Source organism: Leptonychotes weddellii, chromosome 9, assembly GCF_054177405.1.
Source record: "Leptonychotes weddellii isolate Sample4059 chromosome 9, ASM5417740v2, whole genome shotgun sequence".
NCBI classification, from domain to species: Eukaryota; Metazoa; Chordata; class Mammalia; order Carnivora; family Phocidae; genus Leptonychotes; species Leptonychotes weddellii.
The window spans coordinates 48,030,793-48,047,827 of NC_138377.1; positions in this window are offsets into that span (position 1 = coordinate 48,030,793).

The window sequence follows — 17,035 nt, forward strand, 5'->3', positions numbered from 1 at the left end:
GTTTTATTTTTTCTAAAAAAGAAATAAAGTGTTTGATAGTACTAAATATTCTTGTTCTATTAAAGCATTCAGGAAAAGGATGGGATATAAAAATATTAAAATTAAATTATCTTGGTTTTCATAACAATACATGCATGTCTTTTTCCATGTGCTTTCTCTTTGTCTTCTTCCATCTCTCTACTTTAAATTCTTAACCACCTACCTCTCTGTTCACTTTTCTTTCCTCTTGGAATATTTTTTTCTTCCAGTCACTCAGATCTCTTTGACCATACAGTCTGTGTTCTTTCCCTGTGCAGTATTGATTGCAAGGGAGTTTGTTGCTAAGGTGAAATATCTATTTCTGGAAACATTTGAGCCCAACTTTTAAGGAAATCTAAAAAAAATGATGCTACCTGGAAGCAAAGAGATAACTGATTCCCTCATGGGGATCCTTCTAATATGATGACTTCACTTTCCATCACGAAAAGTCTCATTCATGAGCACATCCATAGAATCCATATAATTTCTGAACAAATGGGAAATATACTGATAGCAAGCAAAGTAAAATTAAAATGAATTATAAACCTTTCCTTCTTCTAAGAATAGAAACAAGAGATTGTACTATCATCTTTGACAAATCTTTTACTAATTCTTTTTTTATTATTTTTTACTTTGTAATAACATTTGGATTAAATTTCCTCTAGAGCATTTTAGAATCTTAAAGACCAGTAAAATAGGCAGTCATATCAATTGAAATTTATATGTTTTATATTTATTATAGTATATACATATGTTAAATTTCATGAGGGATGCAGCCCAACCTTCTGTAATGTTTGTTTCCTCATCTCACTTTTGTGTTTATTATTTAATTCTTCTTATGTTAATTATTTAGCAGACTCTCAAAAACAATGGTCTGTTTAGAATTGATTTTTATTTTTATTTTTTAAAGATTTTATTTATTTATTTGACACAGAGAGACACAGTGAGAGAGGGAACACAAGCAGGGGGAATGGGGGAGGAAGAAGCAGGCTTCCCGTGGAGCAGGGAGCCTGATGCGGGGCTCGATCCCAGGACCCTAGGACCATGACCTGAGCCAAAGGCAGACGCTTAATGACTGAGCCACCCGGGCACCCCAGAATTGGTTTTTAGAATTGACCAGTTCAAAATGAAAAGAAAAAGGAAAACAATATCTCAGGGCACCTTGGTGGCTCAGTTGGTTAGGCCTCTGGCTCCTGATTTCAGCTCAAGTCATGATCTCTCAGGGTGGTGAGATCCAGCCTCTGTCAGGCTCTGTGCTCAGTGGGAGTTGGCTTGAGATTCTCTCTTTCCCCCCTCCTCTGCCCCTCCGCCTGCTTGGCATGCACACTCGCCTGAACATGTGTTCTCTCTCTCTAAAAATAAATAAATAAATCTTTAAAAAACAAAACAAAACAAAAACAATATCTCAACATGACAAATAAAGTCACTTTAAAAATGACTACAGTATGTTAAATGTAAACTACAGTGTTAAACATTACTTTAGATCACAGCAACTGAAATGTTTTCCTTTAAATAAGTTGCCAAAAGGCAAAGTTAACACAGCCTGATCAATAATGCTGTTTTAAAATAAGAAAACCTTGAAACAGGCTTTTTAGATGGGAAAATGTGTTTTATTCTCAGCACTGTTCATTACTATTAATTTTTCCCTCTCTTTTCTGCTCTGGTTGAGTAAAATAGCCAATAGCAAAACCATTATTTTTTTTCTTGCTTTAAAACTTGCTTACCTGGGTTAATACACTAACATCAATCAAGGTGATGCTCAGAAGAAAATAAATAGCTGTAAACTCTCCCACATGTTTACTCCTTACTGCAGCATAGAAAATGTGAGCTTCATTCTGTACTGTGTTTCAACGAGTTATGACCTGATTTATAAGGAATCTGATGATGAAGGTAATTTTATATTCATATCCTTTCATGTTCTTCAATTCCAATCCAATTAATCACTATTCAGTATCATTCTATCACAGTAACTTTTGATATAGAGTTCATGAACAACAAGAGTCCTTTAGACCTTCTATAGAATGATCTAAAATGCAAAGATCAGTCAGTATCGTTTTTTTTTTAAATTTTTTAAATTTATTTATTCATGAAAGTCAGAGAGAGAGAGGGAGGCAGAGGCAGAGGGAGAGAAGCAGGCTCCCCGCCTAGCAGGGAGCCCGATGCGGGACTCGATCCCACGATCCTGGGATCATGACCTGAGCCGAAGGCAGACGCTTAACCATCTGAGCCACCCAGGCGCCCCTAGTCAGTATCGTTTTGAAGTTCCCAGTCAAGATGGGCAGATAAGGCATTAGAAATGGGGCCATGATAGATTTTGATCTCATTGCAGCAGTTGATTGCCCTCGCATTGCATTCCCTGGACCTCATATCTCTTCCACACTACATACGGTTCCTGTCATCTCCCTTCTCCATGAAATGCAAATGACAAAGAATGAGAGTACTCTGCTGTCTTAGCCGATTTTAAAGGATCAATGTTGTAAAAACTGTTTCACTAATGCTAAGGCTGGAACATCCTGGAGAAATTTGCATTCTAAAAATGGCATCTACTGATGTAGTTAATTCATATTGGAACTGAAACTATGTGGGAATATTTTGTTGAATGTAAGGTATATTTATATTATAAGGTATTAGTTGTTTACTTGACACTAGAATAATTTGATTAATAAATATTACATATATCCATCAGCTGCTTATTTACTCATTAGTTTGGCTGGTTGGTTCAGTTTCAACACTGTGTTAAAATAAATTCTGTGCACTCTCCTTCCTACATTTCATTGAGGAGAGTAAATTTTTTAGTTTTGTGTAAATCTTTAGTATTACCACATTTTCTTCTCTTTTAAATGAACCTTGGGACTTTCAGGCATTGTCAATAGGAAAGTGATAGTTATTATCTATTGCTCAAGACATTATGTATTTTTATTTTATTTTATTTTTTTAAAGATTTTATTTATTTATTTGACAGAGAGAGACACAGCGAGAGAGGGAACACAAGCAAGGGGAGTGGGAGAGGGAAAAGCAGGCCTTCCGCAGAGCAGGGGGCCCGATGCAGGGCTCCATCCCAGGATGCTTTCTGAGCTGAAAGCAGACGCTTAATGACTGAGCCACCCAAGCACCCCAAGACATTATGTATTTTAATGAATATTAAATGCAATGCTAATAATATCAGCCAAGAAAAAAATTGGAGACTCAAGTCAAACCCAAACCAGGCACTTATTTAAATAACTACTCACTTAAATACTTTTTCTGATTGTAAAAGATAGTGACTCATAGCATAGGCAATAAACATATATAGATGGGAGTGAATTCCAACATGGTAAAGATGGGAGATTTGAGATAAAATGGAAGATAAAGAGAGCAGGCAGTTGAGACTCAGTTTCTTCCTGAATTAGATCTTATTCTAGAATTTGAATAAAGAAGGAATTTATATAATAAATGAGAAAATAAACATTAATTACAAACATGGTGATATTTTGGCTTCATTCTGTAAACAATTCATGTGATAACATTGTTGGATAATTATATCATTTTATACTTACAGAATATGTCTCTTAAAGAGTAAGTATGCATCTGAAATAGTGGCTATAATTTTAACTGAAAAATTTTACATTTAATTAATTTTGTAGCATGTTTTGAAGAGTTTATTTCAATTGTGATTTGGTATTTTTGATTATGTCCTCTTTCCCACCTTTTTCTCTTTCTGTTCTAGTTGTGATGTGTTTATTTAACAGTATTACTGGGATGTCTGTGCATTTGTTTATTCATCATTCAATAAATATTTGTTGAGAACTTGCTATGTGCCAGGCACTGTTCTAAAACTTGGGCATATAGATGTGAAAAAAGGGGATATATTTCTTAGTGTTGTGTAGTTTGTATTCTAGTGAAAGAGACAGAGCATATATAAATAAACAAGCAAATATAAAAAATGCCAAGTGATAAGTGTTATAAAGAAAACAAAGGAAGGGTAGAAAGTGATGAAATGTGCTTTTTTAAGAGAAGGGGTAGGGGGTCTCTTAAACAAAATCCTAGAAGGGAGTTGAGGGACTGAGCCAAGTAACTATCTAAGGAAAAAGTGTAAATGAAGAATTGGAGGTAAGACCAGGATAAAATGCTCTATATAGCTATGAAGAACACAGCACTGAAATTCTAAGTCACTATTTCAATTCTAAGATAAATCACATTTTTTTCAAAAGCATGTTTGTTAGCTTCTTTTAACATGATTGAAACAACTGCGGTCCTGCAAGCTAGAAATGTATTTTTCATTGAAAAACATTCTTTATTCATCATTTAGGCAATTTCAGGTTGACTTTCTAAAATGAACTAAGATTTAATTTTATCATGATTATATTAACTATGCTAAACTTTGCAGCTCATTTAGATTTATGAAGGGAAAACCACATAATGAATTTTGATATGATTTTAGCTAAATTTGGAAGTCAATTTCTCAAGAAATGAAGAAGTGTGTTACATTCCTTAACAGGGATCACTAAAAGTCAGTCAGGTTTCTCCAAGAACCAGTGATGCCAAACTAGCTCCCATTTCCTTTTTTTGACAGAATTGCTAGGCTGGTAGATCAGAGGAAGGGTAGCTATAAAGCTTATCTGGATTTTATTAATGTAATTGGAAGTTTCTTGAAACTTGTGAAGAGATATGGGCTTGGTGTTAGTACAGCTATGTTTCTTGGTAACTGATAAGGAAGGTATCTCCCAGCTTGCTACTTAACAGATAAATGCTAGCTTGGAGAAAGTTTCTGGTAATGTGACTTAAGGAATCTATCCTTGCCCTGTACATTTCAACAATTCTGCTAGTGACTTGATTGAATTAGGTTCCAAGTCAAACTCAGTATGCTAGAATGATGTGGCAGAGCAACAGATGAGGGTTCTCAGGAATAAACATTAAAGTTTTATTCATGGACACCCCCCCCCTCAAAAAAAAAGAAATCAGTGTCAACGAGGATGAAATACAGGATACATGCCTTAGGAGAAGTATGTGTGGAAACTAAGATTTTCATTTAATGTGGGTAAACAATTTGATATGGTTGCCAAAACTGCCACCTTGGGCTGTGCCATTTGGAAGAATCGTGTCTGAAACAAGGGTGATTCATTCTTTGCTCTCCTTTGCATTAGCCAGACCATATGCCATTTTCAGTTTTAGGCACCAGACTATATTTAGGAATACATTAGGAGAAGAGAGACCAGGGTAGTGAAAGAACTTGAAAGGATATCATATGAAGAAATAAGAGAATGATTTGCCTGTTAAAGAGAAGATGTGACATATAAAGAGAAGATGGAAAAGGACAAATAAGTGGAAATCAGATGGAATCAGATTTCAGCTTACGATGACTCTAACCTAAGGATAAACTGGTCCAAAGAGCAACTGTTAGTTTCCTTGGGATGCCATAACAAAGTACCACAAAGCAGGTGGCTTGAACAAAATATCACAAACATGGTGATATTTTGGCTTCATTCTGTAACAATTCATGTGATAATATAATAGGCTTCTAGCTTGGGAGGCTAGAAGTCTGAGATCAAGGAGTTGACATGGTTGGTTTCTGAGGGCTATATGGGAGAATCTGTCCCATGTCTCTCTCCTAACCTCCAGTGGTTTTCTGGCAATTTTTGTCATTCTTTGTCTTGGAGATGAAACATCTCCATCTCTGTCTTATGTTCACATGGTGTTCTTCCTGTGTGTGTTTCTGTCTTCATATTTCCCCCTTTTTTATAAGGACACCATTCATATTGGATTAGGGGACCCTACATCAGTCTGGCCTCATCTTAACTAATTACATCTGCAGTGACCCCATTTCTAAATAAGGTCATATTTTGGGGTACTAGGTTAGAACTTCAACATATGAGATTTTAGGGAATTCAATTCAACCCATCAGAGTACTAATGGCTGAATATCCTCTTTGAAATAAAGCATGAGATTTTGTCTTAGGGATATTTTTTTTTCCCTTTAAACACCAACATCAAAGAGATAAGACAGGCTGCTTGAGAAATTCATAATTAAAAAAAAATCTATGATTAAGAAGAGAAAGTAAATATTTCGTATGGTAAAATCTCTCATATCCAACCTGCACTTAATCACTTGCTAGGTAAAACTAAATTCTCCATTATCTTGCTCAAATATTCTAACGATGAATAGATGTGCTGAATCACCATAGATTACCATAGTTGTGGGGCTTGTACAAAATATGGCTGTTCATCTTTGGTTCCTCTAATTAAAACTTTTTTTTCTTGATAAGATTAGGTTTTATTTGCTCTCAAACTTGTATATTCCTGACATGTCAATATAATTATATCATTTAACTAAATATTACCTAAACTCATAATAAATATTTAAGTGGGTAAAAAGAAAGTTTTTGTTTTTATGAAAATAAAGTTCACACTTCAGAAATGCACCATGAAGGCAAATTTTATTTAAAAAAAGATTGTCAAATTAGATATAGGGACACAATTCTAAAAGCCTAGAAAAAAATTGCCAAACTGTCAAAGGGTGTACATTCATTGCCTCCCACATGTCTTCTTTCCTCTTGAAAGAAACTGAAACTGGAAATTTTAGAAGGTGAATTAAGAGTATGATTTATGCAAGAAAGATACTGGGGGATTACAATCAATAGAGACATTCAAAGAAAGGACTTTGGCACTGCATCAAAAGACAGGAGAATAAGTCGACCCTTACACATTTTAAATTAAAATGTTGATAAAACATACTTGATGTTTTTAAAACTGGCATTCAGTTACTAAGGCAGGAGGGGAGAATGGATGTTGGATAAAGAGCTAGCAAGTTTGTCATTGTTAGTATTTTCTTTTTGTGAATATTGAGCTTCTCAGCTTCAGTAGTTAGCAGCAAGAAGCACTGAATCATGAAGCATAAACTATGTATACAGCATTCCTATCTTGCTCTCCTAAAAAAAATGGCATAACTCTAGCAAACTGTCTTCTGGTGCTTGCTTTTTGGAATGACGGACATGGGATCTGAGTCTTAATTGCCTTTAGCTTTTATGACTGCTTTTTACTGCCTCAAGTTTGACTGGACAAAATACATTTCAGTGGACAACTTTACACTCCCTTTTGAAAGAAATGAAGTCCAGCTGAAACTCCTCAGTAAGTGAGCTGGGATCCTGGTGTTCATTTTGGATGAGGCAGCATACTCCTTCATTAGGTTACTCACTCTGACATTTCTGGGTTAGGGTATCACCCTTAAAAGTTACACAATGAGTTGGAATCAAACTGTCCTGCTTGCTTTTATAAAACTGAAAAAGAGCAGTAAGAGTAATCACTACTTAGAATCCTATTTAACAAATGCTTTCCATTTATCTAATCTATAAGGAGAATTTAGGCTATTTGTCTAGTGAAAACCATTTGATATCAGGATTTATTACAACCATTCAATCAAGTGCTCCTAATACAATGAATGAGATGAAAAGCTGAAAATGCTAACACTTACATGGTGCCTACTACTTCCAGAAACTGTTACAGTACTTTATTAACCCTCTTAATCTTCCTTACCACTCTAAGAGGTGTGTACCATTATTCCTATTTTTGCAGATGATGGAACTGAGGCACAAAGAGATTAAAATAACTTGTCCAAGATTATATCTCTAGCAAGTAATGGAACTGGGATTATTATCATCAAAATTTCATGAATTATATTTCATGACATGTGGAGCTAGAAAAAGTCTCACAATACAGTTTGGTTAGAAATGATTACCACTTTATTAAGAAATTGTATAAATCAGTATCACTGATTAGTTCCTTTTTGAACTCACTAAGCATCATTCACTATGGATAAGGAAGCATGTGAATATGCTTTAATTTCTATTAAATGTTTCAGTAATGATTAACAGATGGAGGAGATTATCACAAATGGTCTGGGGGTCTTTTCAAGATAAAATTCTTGCTGCTACCCCTTCACCCTCATTCTGTATGCTTCTTTCCCCACATGTAGTTTTTATTAGAGAAGTGAATCAGATGCAAATGATAGTAATGTATTTCAGCTGAGGAAGGTTGAAAGCCACTGAAATTTATTGTTCTATGTTATTTTTCTAAATACTCTTGATGATTATCTCTTTACATATTGCCTATTGGCAGTATATTTAGAGCATTGTTTGGGAAATTGCATTTCTTTTAATCCATATGTATGCAATGAACTCTTGTAGAAGCTGTCAACGAAGATTTTATAAAACCTTAGATTCATGAATACTGCAGTTCTGATTATCTATGTAACAACCACCCCACAAATAGTGATTTAAAACAATTTATTACAGTTTCCTGTGATTTCGTGGTTGACTGGTCTCAAATGTTAGCTTTTTCACTTAGACTTTAGTGTGGTTGCATGCAGATAGCAGCTGGGACCTGAGTCATCTCAAATCTCCACTGGGTGCGACTGTTCAAGATGGCTTTTTTCTTGTGCATATCTAGTGCTTTTGAACTCATTGGTTTCTCTCTTTCCACACTGTGTCTCATCTTCCAGGCTCTCCACATGGCTTGGGCTTTTTTTTGTTACATGATAGTACAAGGTGCTCACATTTCCAACATGGTGACTGACCTCTAAGATACACAAAGTGGACTTTTCTAGGTCAATTCAAGACTATGCTGAAACTGGTATAGTATCACTTCTACTATATTCTATTGGTTAAAGTAGTTTTGGGCCTGATCAGATTTAAGGGGTGGAGAAATAGATTCCATATCTTAATGGAAGAATACCAAGGCCATATTTCACAAGAGCATGTGGAATGGGGCTACTGTTACAGCCATCTTTAGGAAATATAATCTGCCTCAAGAACTATGGTACCCAATCAGACTTGCTTTGTATGTGATGTCGGGGAGAGAATAATATAAATATGTTGAGATGTACCTGCTAAACAGCTGCTTAGACTTGAACTTATCAGCCAAGTGACTTGCTTACATTCAAAGTCATAGATCTTGGAAGTCTAACAAGAGTGATAAAAAGTTCCTGATTTCACTTCTAGTCAATCCTTCCTGATCAGAGAAGTCTGGGCAAAGGACCTGGAATGGATATCTTTGGGAGTCTACCAAAAATGGACCAGTCTCTAATTGGTCTGCTTCCCTTATTATCTAATCCTTCCCTCTTAGAGGAAGCTCAAAACAGGAACCTAGGATGGGTATCTAGTAGAGAGTCAGTGTCTGGGCATGGAATCCAAATCAAGCTTATAGCACCCTAGTCAACCAAATTAAAGGGACAAATGGATAGAAACATAGGAAACCATGCAGGACAATAAGTACTAAAATTCGAGTGTAGGAAGGAAAGCCTAAAAAATTCTGAGTTGAAGGATTAATATTACCAATAATCTTATACTAAATTTCAGAATGGTACAGTAGGCCTTATTCTGCTTAAGATCACAACTGTTTCTTCCTCAATTTCTTTCATGAGTATTTTATAGTTTTCTGAGTATAGATTCTTTGCCCCTTTGGTTAGATTTATTCCTAGGTATCTTATGGTTTTGGGTGCATTTGTAAATGAGATTGACCATGAGACACTATGGACTCTGAGGGTTCTAGAGGGAAGGTGGGTAGGGGGATGGGTTAGCCTGGTGATGGGTATTAAAGAGGGCACATACTGAATGGAGCACTGGGTGTTATGTGCGAACAATGAATCATGGAACACTACATTAAAAACTAATGATGTAATGTGTGGTGATATAACATAAAAAAAAGAAAGAAAGAAAGAAAAGATCACAATTGTTTCAAGATGTTGGGTTAGGGTTGGGATAGAAGGTTGATGATCCGTAGTCCCAGCCAGGAGGAGAGGCCAGATAGGATACCAAGGAGGAATTGATCTCTTTCAAATATTGATTTTTCTACCCTGCAACTTCTAAAGCTATGGATGACTGATTTGTTAGAGGTCAGAAAAAGACTCAAAACAACTACCAATAATTTTAAGTGACTAAAATATAGTCATTTATAGACTGTTTTTATAGATGGTACTGTATAATTTTGATAGGCTAAACAGTAGGATGTAAAAGTATAAATCCATCTATTCTTTATACATTCTTTAGTTTCTAGTATCTGAATTTTCTAAGAACTAAGTTTTACATGTGAAGATAATGTGAACAATGTATACATTTGTGAATATCCTTGATTGCATTATTTCTATTACTATAACAGCACCAATCTGCATTACCTAAAAAATTGAACTTAAGTATAGTTGATTTAGTTCTGATGATTTTATCATCTTGATAAATGATGAAATCAGATCATTGTGTAGTCTAGCTTATTTTTATACAATTGTTTGTGATACGAATCAGAAGAAATACAAGGGCAATTTAGTTTTTGAGTTTAAACCCAAGCCGAAGTTTCAAATTCCTACAGAGGAAGTGCTTTTTGAGCTTGCCTGAATAGGACTGGAATTGTTCTAGCCAAAGAGAAGCGTTGAATAATGATGAGCTTTTCTTAAACTCAGCTAATCTATTTTTAGGGAAAACATAGTGAATAAGAATCAGATCAGGTCTTCTGAAAAAAAAAATGGCAATAGCAATAAGTGGCTATTAAAAAGACTTTTAAAGAGTAGCAGTTGCATTTGCCTAGAACTTTTTTCCCAGTCATGTGAATCATTAGCTAATATTTCATTTACTTAATTATAAAATTGTGACTAAAGCTCTGGTTTCAAAACCTAAAGATAAAAATCCAAATCCAATCTTTTCCCTACAAAACTTTTTATGTAAGAAACAGCACAAAGTAATTAAAGATAAAATGATTCACAAAATAATTACAGCATCTTTCTTACCTTGGAGAAAAACAATGAAAGAAGTGATTTGGGTATTGAGGCTATTAAGAGTGTGCATGCCAGAGAAATAAACCCAAGCATAGGTAACTCAATTATAAAAAATGATCCTCAAAAATGAAGAGAATATATATGTGTGTATATATGTTATACAATAGAATTATATATACTATATATAATAGAGTTAATATACTTTAACATAATTTGTGTTTTTAAAAATAATATGTGGACTTTATTGTGACGGAAAAATATTTGAAAGCATTACATTGATGTTGCTTTTTATTTATAATCTTTTTATTAATGAATATGTAACTATACATGAGCACTCTTATATTTCATTTTGTGTGTTTTTAATAGCCTTCATTTTTTTAAAAAGATTTTATTTATTTATTTGTCAGAGAGAGCGAGAGAGCGCTTGTGTGCACAAGCAGGGGGAGTGGAAGGCAGAGGGAGAAACAGGCTCCCTGCTGAGGAAGGAGCCTGAAGTAGGACTCGATCCCAGGACCCTGGGATCATGACCTGGGTCGAAGGCAGGCGCTTAACCGACTGAGCCACCTAGGCATCCTGATAGACTTTATTTTTTAAGGCAGTTTTATATTTTGTGGTTTTTATATAAAATTTCTCTATTTTACAAATTTTTAACTAAAAAGGCTACATTTAGGTCACCAGAGTTCTTAAAAGTTTCTCAAGTTTTAAAACTTTTTGTTTTATCTTCTTTACTTAGAATTTACATCCTGTCTATTTCGGAAAAGATTTGAAGTGGTTTATGAGATTAGGCATAATGCAAAATAAGGCAATTAGGGATAGAAGGAAGAGATATTATCCAAATATAGCAGAGGGAATGAGGTGAATAGACACCCAGGGTGAGGTGATTGGTAGAACTGGGGCACTGATTTTGGCTCTAACTTTCCTGTCAGCCAAGACAAAGAGGAAAAGCTCATGGAGCACAGAATTTTAATTTCTGACTAGAGAAAGAATTTAGATATTAAGATTTCTTTTAATCAAGCCTAAACTTTGGTTGTATTTTGATAACTTATTTAAGAGACATTGAAAAGGTACAGAACAGTATTTTTGCTTCTTTTAAAACAAACACATGCATCCTGTTCAAATCTGATCAGAAAACACTGTACGTCCATTTAGTGCTTTAAGTTGTTTTATTTGAAAAGTAATACATGTACATGGAAATAAAGTTTTAAACTTTCCAAAATGGCATACAGTTAAAAGTTGAAGTACTGGGACGCCTGGGTGGCTCAGTCAATTAAGCGTCTGCCTTTGACTCAAGTCATGATCCCAGGTCCTGGAATCGAGTTCAGCCCTGGGCTCTTTGCTCAGCAGGGAGCCTGCTTCTCCCTCTGCCTGCCACTCCCCCTGCTTGTGTTCTCTTTCTCTCTGACAAATAAATAAAATCTTTAAAAAAAATATTGAAATACCTTTTTTTTATGATCTATTTATTTTAGAGAGAGAGAGAAAGAGAGAGAGAGTGGGGTGGGGGAGGGGCAGAGGAAGAGGGAGAAACTTAGGCAGATCCTGGGGGCTTGATCTCACGACCTCCAAGATCACGACCTGAGCTGGAACCAAGAAGCCTGTGCTTAACTGACTGTGCCACTCAAGTACCTCAAAGTTGAAGTATCTTTAGTATCTTTACTTTCTCTGGCCTCCTGGCCCTTCCTCAGAAGTAGCAACTATTGACATCCTATTTGAAGTTCTTGCAGTGGTTGTCTTTGCAACTCTAAATGATATGGGTATGCTTTATTTCTTGATCAGATTGAGTATATAGAAGGTATTGATAGACTTTCTACTACTGATAAGGAACAAAGTCCATTATCTTTGCCAACATTTTCTCCTCACTCTTTCTCACATTTTTATTAGTCATATTATTATATTTTAATTCTCTTACTGAATAAACTTAACAGTTTAAATTTTACTTAAATTTGTATTTCCTAATCCACGGATTTGAGACAGTATCTCTTGAGTCCTCTGGAGCAGGAGGAGGAGATCAGTGCTCTTAGACATCTCTTTTCTCTCTCTTTTCCCCCCAATTTTGCCAGCTCTACCCTACTTTTCCATAACCAGTGTTTAAATTATACAAGTTGAAAACTGACAGCTGGAGGGCCGAATCTAAGTATTCAGAAGTATTAGCTTTGACCCACATGGTGACTGTTTATTTTTATAGGAAATCAAACCAATAGCTAATATGTGAAAATAGAGATATTTCATATATTCTCCTTTGTTTTTCTTTTTGAGAAAAATGGAAGAGCTGCTAGTATTGGGCCCACATTCTGCATGGTTAAAATTGATTGAAGCAGAGGAATAACTTCTCCCTTTCAATGAGGCTTATGCTCATTTCTTCCCAGTTACTTTGATACATTTACATTTACTTGGTCCCCCTGTCCCCATAAGCCTCTGAGTTTGTGTGTGGTCCTTAGTCTGTAGTATTTAGTTTTATTCTATTGTTATCATTAAGTGATCCATGCTTTGTTTATGGAATGATTCTGTTCTATGTTCTGAGATATTTCCCTATCTTTTTCTTCTTCTAGCTTTTTATTCGTTTTTTTTTTTGAAAAAAAATTATTTCACCAATCAGTTTATTTTAGCCATGAACACTTTGTTATTTTCTGAGTTCAGTTTATCATTGCAGATTATTCTTATTTGCTGGATATAGTAGACATAATCAAAATCCCTCTGATTAGAGAGTTCTTCCATCTGTTTTTAAATTTTCCTCTAATTCCCTGAATTATCTGTTTCCTCTAAAGTCAGTTGTTCTCATTCATTTTCATCCATTTTTCTTGTACTAATTGGTTATTTTTGGTTGTTCTTTCATACTTGTGAATGTAGGACTATCACTAGATTGACATCACTAGTTTTTTTTTCCTCTTCTTGTCAGCTTCTCCTTCAACTTCTTCCTTGGCCCCATCCTCCTCTGTAGCTTCATAAGTACGTGGTGTGCTGTGGGGCTCTGTTCTCCCCTTGCCATATGCACACGTTCCTCAGGTGATCTCATGCAATCTGATGGCTTTATTTTATTTTTTTTAAAGATTTTATTTATTGAGACACAGAGATACAGAAAGAGAGAAAGCATGAGCAGGGGGAGAGGCAGAGGGAGAGGGAGAAGCAGACTCCCTGCTGAGCCAGGTGCCCGATGTGGGGCTCGATCCCAGGGCCCTGGGATCACGACGTGAGCTGAAGGCAGACGCTTAACCATCTGAGCCACGCAGGCACCCCAGTCTGATGGCTTTAAATAGCAAGGATGGCAATGTCACTTTGGTGCTTAAATCTTCCCATAGTTTCACATTACAGTTAGAATAAACCTAACTTCTCTAACCTAACGAGCCCTCCATTATGTGGCTTTTGCTTCCCCTTTGACCTCACTTCTACTTCTTTTCCCCTTATCCAGTATATTGCAGGCACAGTAGCCTTCTTCCTGTTACTCAAGCATACCCATCTGATTCCTAATGTAGGGCTTTATAATTATCTGTTACCTCTGCATAGACTGTGACGCTTTTGTTCACCTAGTGGTTATTCAGACCTCAACTTTGGTGTCAAAACTTTTGGTTTTGGTGCCTCTCTTTTTAGAGGGGTTATTTCTAAATACCTCACCGAAGATGGCTTCCAAGTCCCTTGCACTCAACATGTTAATTCTCTATGTGGCACTTATGGTGATCTGATATTTTCCCTGTTCATTTATAAATGTATTTATAACTTCCACACCTGAATAAAAGCTCTGTGAGAGCTGAGACCTGGTACAAATGCACAATCCTTAGAAGAGGTTTTGAATTTATGGTGGGTATTCCACGAATAAATAATTCTCCCTCTAGTTTTCAATACATTTGTATATTTCTTTTTTGTGTGTGTGTGCATTGTTATTATAATAAGGTTTGGGGCAATAGGAAGAGAGAGAAATCTGTTTGCTCAGGATGCCATCCTGACCCAGAGGAGCCATTAAGGAATATTTGAAACTTTTTTAGAAAGTGACCAAAGAAATAGTGACTTTAGAAGAAAAATTCTTCTTTGAAAGATTGTTTTTCATCATCACATAATATTTTTCTGCAAATCATGAGCTTGCTTTTTGGTTCCTTAGTACTGTAGAAAATAAATAACGGTATAGGTAACTTTTTTTTATTAACATATAATGTATTATTTGTTTCAGGGGTACAGCTCTGTGATTCATCAGTCTTTTTTTTTTTTTTTAAAGATTTTATTTATTTATTTGACAGAGAGACAGAGAGAGAGGGAACACAAGCAGGGGGAGCGGCAGGCAGAGGGAGTGTGAGAGGGAGAAGCAGGCTCCCCACCGAGCAGGGAGCCCGATGTGGGGCTCGATCCCAGGACCCTGGGATCATGACCTGAGCCGAAGGCAGCTGCTTAACCAACTGAGCCACCCAGGTGCCCTGTGATTCATCAGTCTTACCACAATTCACAGCGCTCACCAAAGCACATACCCTCCCCAATGTCCATCACCCAGCCACCCCATCCCTCCCGCCCCCCTCCACTCCAGCAACCCTCAGTTTGTTTCCTGAGATTGAGAGTTTCTTATGGTTTGACTCCCTCTCTGGTTTCGTCTTGTTTCATTTTTCCCTCCCTTCCCCAGCATAGGTAACTTTTAATGTTAAGTCTACAGTGCAATTTTTCTTTCATCGGCAAAAGTTCAGGAAAGATAACTTTGAAATGATATGTAAAAATGTTTGTTTTTCTGGATAATAAGGGGAAATTTTTACTCTCAGATTCTCCAAAGTGGTTTTATGAAAGTTATCTTTGGTAATTAAATCTAATTTTATTTTCTCAGATTTCTCTTCAGTAAAGTATGAAAATCATCAAGGAAACAATTTTTTCCCAAACTTCCCAATGGGATTTTGAATTCATCCAATTTGCATGGTATTTGATATTTTTCCTTGAACTCATTTTGAAAGCCCTTATACTTTAAGAGTTTCATTAAGTCAAGTGAAGAGAATTCTTTTTAGCATTAATCTGCTGTATACATAACTGACGATGATGAACACTTGAAATATATTATAATAAGCAATGATGCTGGCAGTTATTCTTTAAAGTTGTAGATTCAGTAAGTATATCTATTTAGTTTCTTCTTGGTGTTTCAAATACTGGGCAAATTCTCTTTCAATTCTTCAATTCAATGAAGGGAATTTTCCTTTAACAACTATGGAAATTCAGTATAAAAATAGAGTTGAATTTTATTGTTGGCATTAAAATCTTTAAAAAAAGACAAAGGACTTATGTTGGTTTTCAGATAATTAACTGAAAGCAAGGTTGGTGTCTTCTTGTAGATTTCCGAGAAGGGTTTTGAAAGTCATTTTTGTGAGGTGTAATCTAAGAAGTAATTTTAAATTTGATTGTTTTCATATATATATAATTTATTCATTTGTCCAAAATTTTGGTTTTGCAGGTAACAGGGCTGGATTTTCACAGTAAGCAATTTATCCTATAATGTTCTTCCCCACCATTAATTGAGTTCATTTTCTTCATTTTTGACCCATTTTTCTTTCTTTTTTTAAAAAAAGATTTTATTGGGGCGCCTGGGTGGCTCAGTTGTTAAGCGTCTGCCTTCAGCTCAGGTCATGATCCCAGGGTCCTGGGATCGAGCCCCGCATCGGGCTCCCTGCTCAGTGGGAAGCCTGCTTCTCCCTCTCCCACTCCCCCTGCTTGTGTTCCCTCTCTCGCTGTGTCTCTCTCTGCCAAATAAATAAATAAAATCTTTAAAAAAAAAAAAAGATTTTATTTATTTGAGAGAGAGAGAGAGAGTACGAGCAGGGGTGAGGGGCAGAGGGAGAAGCAGACTCCCTGCTGAGCTGAGCAGGGAGCTTGATGCTGTGAAGCTCCATCCCAGGACCCTGAGATCATGACCTGAGCTGAAGGCAGAGGCTTAACAGATGGAACCACCCAAGCACCCCAGTTTTGACCCATTTTCCAAAGAACTTAGTTTAATAATCTCCAAGGCTTGAGAAAATGATGTTTCTTCCATATATATACATTATATATATATATTATTTGTTTCAGGGGTACAGCTTACATATATAAAATATATAAAATAACATACTGTATTATATATATTATATACACTGTCTCTTGTAGCTTGTTTCTTTTGCATTCTTTCCCTTTTTTGTATATTGTATACACTTTTATTTTTTAATTTTTTTGGTCTCTATTTCTGTTCCCATTGATGTTTTGCCTTCTTTTTTTTTTTTTTTATTCTTATGTTAATCCCCATACATTACATCATTAGTTTTAGATGAAGTGTTCCATGATTCATTGTTTGTGCATA